The sequence below is a fragment of the Gorilla gorilla genome, chromosome 4 (genome assembly GCF_029281585.2).
Source record: "Gorilla gorilla gorilla isolate KB3781 chromosome 4, NHGRI_mGorGor1-v2.1_pri, whole genome shotgun sequence".
Taxonomy (NCBI): domain Eukaryota; kingdom Metazoa; phylum Chordata; class Mammalia; order Primates; family Hominidae; genus Gorilla; species Gorilla gorilla.
The window spans coordinates 179,770,865-179,777,391 of record NC_073228.2 but is presented as its reverse complement, the minus strand read 5'-3'; the positions used below and the strand labels follow the sequence as shown (position 1 = coordinate 179,777,391).

Genomic DNA, 6,527 nt, shown 5'->3' with positions numbered 1-6,527 from the left:
ACAAAGCCTCCAGCTTCTATTTAGATATAAAATGTAAAAGTCACTACTGGATCCACAAGCATGACTATGGTAAATAAATTTCTCCACCTAACCAGCTTCTTTTACATGATGTTACATGTTTCTTTTGTTTTTTCATTTTGGCAAATATTGATTGTCATCTTCGTGTTTGTCTGTGTCCTAAGTGCTGGGATACAGAATCTGAAAAGATGGACACAGGACCTGCCTTCAAGTTCACCCTTTTTTTTTTTTTTTTTTTTTTGAGATGGAGTTTTGCTCTTGTCACCCAGGCTGGAGTGTAATGGTGCGATCTCTGCTCACTGCAACCTCCACCTCCAGGGTTCAAGTGATTCTCCTGCCTCAGCCTCCCAAGTAGCTGGGATTACAGGTCCCAGCCACCACGCCTAGCTAATTTTTGTATTTTTAGTAGAGACAGCGTTTCATCATGTTGGTCAGGCTGGTCTCGAACTCCTAACCTCAGGTACTCGACCCACCTCGGCCTCCCACAGTGCTGAGATTACAGGCATGAGCCACCATGCCCTGCTAGGAGTTCACGCTTTAGTTGGGGAAAATATACAATAAGCAAGCCAGTTTTTAAAATGAGAACTGCAATTAGAGTTAAATGCTACAAAGACAATCTCACAGGAAGATGGGATGTAGAATGATAAGGCTCTCAGAATAGTAAGAGAAACTATTGCTTCTTACGATGTTTGTCTTTCTTTGTATCAGTGCTCAGCTGAGTCTGCAGTGCTTCAGAGGCAGCTTTCATTTTATAAAAATCTATGATTTCTCCTTCCAGTTGTTTTTTCTCTTCCTCGAGCTTCCTTATCTCCTCCTGTTGAATCATTTTAAGATGCTCGAACTTGTCCTGCAGCTGTGAAACCAATGTGCAGTTGTGACACCAAAGCAGTGTGGCTGAACACCTAAAAGAATATGCTTTTTTCTGATTATCAAACAAACCCAAATCATCACAGTAGAGCACGATCTTAATAACAATCTCAAAAACTCAGGGGTAAACACTCAGATATGGAATTTTTATTTTCTTTCTTTTTTCCTTTTATAAGATGGAGTCTCACTCTGTTGCCCAGGCTGGAGTGCACTGGTGCGATCTCAGCTCACTGCAACCTCCATCTCCCAGTTCAAGTGATTCTCCTGCCTCAGCCTCTTGAGTAGCTGGGACTATAGGCATGCACCACCACTACAGGCGTGTGCCACCACACCTGGCTAATTTTTGTATTTTTAGTAGAGATAGGGTTTTGCCATGTTGGCCAGGCTGGTCTCGAACTCCTGACCTCAGGTGATCCTCCCACTTTGGCCTCCCAAAGACTTTTTTTTTTTTAAATATAGAGACAAATTCTCAGTATGTTGTCCAGGCTGGTCTCAAACTCCTGAGCTCAAGTGATCCTCCCACCTCAGCTTCCCAAAGTGCTGGGACTGACTGGATGCAGTGGCTCATGCTTGTAAACTCAGCACTTTGGGAGGCCAAGGTGGGAGGATCGCTTGAGCCCAGGAGTTCAAGACCAGACTAGGTGATATAACACAATAGTAAACTTCAACAGGAGAGAGAATCTGTAAACTTGAATATAGATCTTCTGAAATTATCCAGTCAGAGGACAAAGAAAAAAAGAATAAAAAAGAGAAAAGAAGGCTGGGCGTGGTGGCTCAAGCCTGTAATCCCAACACTTTGGGAGGCTGAGGCAGGCAGATTAAGAGGTCAGGAGTTCAAGACCAGCCTGGCCAACATGACAAAACCCCATCTCTACTAAAAATACAAAAATTAGCCGGGTGTGGTGGCACACACCTGTAGTCCCAGCTACTTGGGAGGCTGAGGCAGGAGAATCGCTTGAACCCAGGAGGCGGAGGTTGGAGTGCAATGTGAGCCGAGACCACACATTGCACCCCAGCCTGGGTGACAGAGCATGACTCTGTCTCAAAAAAAAGAAAAGAAAAGAAAAGAAAAAAAAGAGACAGAGAAAAGAAAGCCAACAAGACACCATTAGGCAAACCATTGTCAGGTTATGGGAGTTTGAGAAGGAAAGTAGAGAAAGGAGAAGAAAGCTTATTTAAAGAATGGCTGAAAACTGCCTAAATCATGGGAAAGATTTAGACATCTAAATCCATGAAGCTTAAAGATTCCTAAAGAGGTTCAAACCAAATAGATACTCACCAAGTCACAATATAATCAAATAGTCAAAAGTTAAAGAAACTTTGCAGGTCAGGACAGAATCGAATAATACATTCAAAGTGCTGAAAGAAAAAAACTGCCAGCAACTAATACTATGTCTGACAAAGCTGTCCTTCAGAAAGAAAAAAGAAATAACGTGTTTCCTCGACAAACAAAGCTGAGGGCATTCAGGACCACTAGGTCTACCTTAAAAAAATGCTTAACGGAGTTTTTCAAGTAAAAATGAATGAAGTTGGGAGCAGTGGCTCATGCCTGTAATCCCATTTTGGGAGGCTGAGGTGGGTGGATCACCTGAGGTCGGGAGGTCAAGACCAGCCTGGCCAACATGGCAAAACCCCACCTCCAGTAAAAATACAAAAAATTAGCCAGGTATGAAGGCCACTGAGATCGTGCCACTGCACTCCAGCCTGGGTGACAAGAGTCAAACTACATTTCAAAAACAAAAAAACAAAACAAAAAAAAACAAAACTTGAGGCCTGGCCTTCTGCTCCTCTCCAACCCCCCCTTCTCTGGGCCCAAGCCACATTGGCTGAGGAGGGGGCGAGGTGTGAGCCTCTGCCAGGAACCCCCTGCCCGGACCAAGTACTCGGCCCCCAGGCCTGCGTTCAGTGAGGCCTCCCGTGGCGTCAGCATGTTCATGTGGAGGAATGTGGAAGGTCACTCTGTGGCCGTGTTCCCCTGGTACTGCATCCCCTTCCTGACCCCTCCCTGCAGCCACATGAGGCCCAGCAACCTGCCAGTCACTCAGTGGCCTCCAACCAGAGAAAACAACCTGCCAAGTTGGCAGCTGTTGCTCATGAGCGTCCACCAGGTGGGACAGGGAGTGTTGACCCTGGGCAGCCCCCTGGAGCCACCTGCCCTGAAAGCCCAGGGCCCGCAACCCCACACACTTTGGGGGTGGTGGAACCTGGTAAAAGCTCACCTCCCACCATGGAGGAGGAGCCCTGGGCCCCTCAGGGGAGTCCCTGCTGGACAGTGAGACAGAGAATGACCATGATGATGCTTTCCTCTCCATCATGTCTCCTGACACCCAGTTGCCTCTACCACTCAGATGATGTCAGGCCCAGTCCCTCAGTGCCCTGCGCAAGGAACAGGACTCATCTTCTGAGAAGGATGGACGCAGCCCCAACAAATGGGACAAGGACCACATCCGGTGGCCCATGAGTGGCGGTCATCATCTTCAGCAAGCGGCACCAGGCCCTGGCAGGGCGCACCAGGGTCACTCCAACCAGGATATCCGGACCGTCAGCCAGATGCTAAGCGAGCGGTGGTACGCCCTGGGGCCCAATGAGACGCAGAAATACCACGACCTGGCCTTCCAGGTGAAGGTGGCCCACTTGCAACAAGGACCGAAAGAAGTCCAGCTCAGAGGCCAAGCCCACAAGCCAGGGGCTAGCAGGAGTGTAACAAGGGCTCGTGGGAGCAGAGCATATCAGAGACGGGCACTGCCACTGCCCCTGGGGTGTCCTCTGAACTCCTGTCAGTTGCAGCCCAAACACTCCAGAGCTCGGATACCAAGGAGCAGCTTCTGTGGGGCAGAACGGCTGCACACAGTCAGGGAACCTGGCTCAGCCTGGCCCAAGCCTTCTCCCACAGGGGGGTAACAGCCTGGACGGCAGGGAAATAGACCGTCAGGCACTACAGGAACTGACACAGGTGGTGTCTGGCACTGCATCATACTCTGGCCCAAAGCCTTCTACTCAGTATGGAGCTCCAGGCCACTTTGCAGCCCCTGGTGAGGGAGGTGACCAGTGGGCAGCCCTGCTGCTGCCCACCTGAGCTGCTCATTCCCAGCATATGGCCATAGCGAGTGACGAGGAGCACATGGTCATCCATGAGGAGGAGGGGGTGATGATGTCATTGCTAATGACGGCTTTAGCACCACTGACACTGATCTCAAGTTCAAGGAGTGGGTGACCGACTGAGAGTGGGGACAACCCTGGGGAGGAGCCAGAGGGCAACAAGGACTTTGGTGGGAAGGTATTTGCACCTGTCATTCCTTCCTCCTTTACTCCTGCCGCTGCTTGCTGGATCCTGAGCCCCCAGGGTCCCCCGATCCACCTGCAGCTTTTGGCAAAGTCTATGGTCCCACCCTGTCCTCCTCCTACACATACTCGGATGCTTCCTCCTCAACCTTGGCACCCACCTCCTTCTTACTGGGCCCAGGAGCCTTCAAAGCCCAGGAGTATGGTCAAGGCAGCAGAGCGGGCCCCCTACGGACCCTACCCTGGGGATGGGGACCCAGGGACGCCTTCCAAGGCGACCTGTTTGCTCCCAATGGATCCTGCCACCTTCTGGTGCAAGACACCTGAAAGTGTGGGCGACCTGGAGCTACCAGGCTCCTCAGTCATCAGGGTCCCTCCCAACACTAAGGCTTTCCTAGGCAGGGGCTGGGCTGAGCCACTCGGGGGGCAGAGCCTGAAAAGAAACTGACTGGGCTTTCGGGGTCGGGGCAGAGGGAACACCACAGACATGGATCCCACACTGGAGGACCCCACCACGCCCAAATGCAAGATGAGAAGATGCTCCAGCTGCAGCCCAAAGCCCAACACCCCCAAGTGTGCCATGTGTGATGGGGACAGCTTCCCCTTTGCCTGTATAGGTGGAGAAGCCGAGGACAGGCTCAGGGAACTGGAAACCGAGAAGGCGCTGTCCTCTTCACTGCACGCGCCCTGGACCAGTGCCAGCCCTGATCATGCAGCTCTTCCAGGCCCACTGCTTCTTCCCGTCCACTAGGCCACAGCTGCCCTCCAGGCCCACTATGCACACATCTTCCCCTCCAAGGTTTGTTCTGCCCCTGCCCTGACTCCCAGCCCTGTGGGGGTCCTGACCGCACCTCACCTGGCTCAGACTCTTGACGCTGCCCTGGCTGCCCCACCACTGCCTCTGCCCGAGAGTCACGTGAGGCTGAGAGTAGGGGCAGAGGCAGCAGTGGTGCCAGTTGGGGGGCGGTCCAGTGGGAGGAGCCTCAGCCTCGCGGGCTGCTCCGTGGCACTGATGACTGCATGATCTTCTGGGCACCTCACGGATCTTCAACTGCAGGTGAAACGGATGCTGGTGGTGGGTGCAGGGCCGCTGGGAGCTGCTGCATGGGTCCCAGAGGCTGGACTGGGGCAGGTGCCAACTGAAGCTGCTGGGGCAGCATGGGCAGGAGGTTCTGCACACAAACCTTGGAGAAGAAGATGTGTGCATAGAGGGTCCACTGCTGCTGCCCCTGCCCTGACTCCCAGCCCTGCCTGACCCCACCTCACCCTGCTCAGGCTCTGGTGCAACCCTGGCTGCCCTGCCACTGCCTCTGCCCCAGAGTTGGGGCCTTGACAGCCTGGCTGGAAGGGGACACCCCAGCCCTGCCTCAACATCTGGGGGTCTCCGTAACTACCACAGGCAGGTGGGCGACCCCGAAGAAGATCCCAGGACTCACAGTACCCCCTGAGAACATGGACAGTATGTGGGGGTAGCAATGGAGGGCAGGATGGTTATCTTCTCCCAGGTAAAGCCATTTAATCCTTTCAGTTTGGGACGGAATAAGGCCTGCCTCTTTTTTTTTTTTTTTTTTTTTTTTTTGAGACGGAGTCTTGCTCTGTCGCCCAGGCTGGAGTGCAGTGGTGCGATCTTGGCTCACTGCAACCTCTTCCTGCCGGGTTCACGCCATTCTCCTGCCTCAGCCTTCCGGGTAGCTAGGATTACAGGTGCACGCTACCACGTCCGGCTAATTTTTGTATTTTTAGTACAGACGGGGCTTCATCATCTTGGCCAGGCTGATTTCGATCTCCTGACATCGTGATCCGCCTGCCTCCACCTCCCAAAGTGCTGGGATTACAGGCGTGAGCCACCACACCTGGCCAAGGCCTGCTCCTCTTATCTATACCCCCTATCCCTGCAGCTGTGCCGGGGGAAAGCTGGGCAGTTTCCCTCCTCCGAGCCCCTGTACATACCATGAATTGTGGGACCTTCAGAGCTTTTCACTTTTCGGAAAATAGCTCCTGTTGGGGCTACAAGATGGAGTGTGAAGAGGGCCTTGGGCCACAGGGAGGTGCCTGTGGACTAGGGGGAGTTCATGCACCCCTTCTTTCCCCAGAGGGGCTGGACTCAGGTGAGTATGGGGGTGGGGGCTCCTGCACTTCGACACAGGCAGCGGGAGGGTTTTCTCCCCATTCCCTCTGCACTCCCAACTTGAGCTATACTTTTTAAGAAAGTGATTCACCCTGCCTTTGCCCCCTTCCCCAGAACAGAACACGTTGATCATGGGCGATATTTTTCATTGTGCCAAAAAGTTGCCATGACCGTCATTAAACCTGTTTAACACCAAATAATAAGGAAAATAAAATCAAAAATTCGGGCTTGG

The 6,527-nt window shown here is 52.4% G+C and overlaps 1 pseudogene; it reads left to right on the top strand.

The window, feature by feature from the left end:
* Positions 1 to 2,747: 2,747 nt before the first annotated feature.
* On the top strand, positions 2,748 to 4,615 carry LOC115934614 (protein capicua homolog; annotated as a pseudogene).
* Positions 4,616 to 6,527: the final 1,912 nt, after the last annotated feature.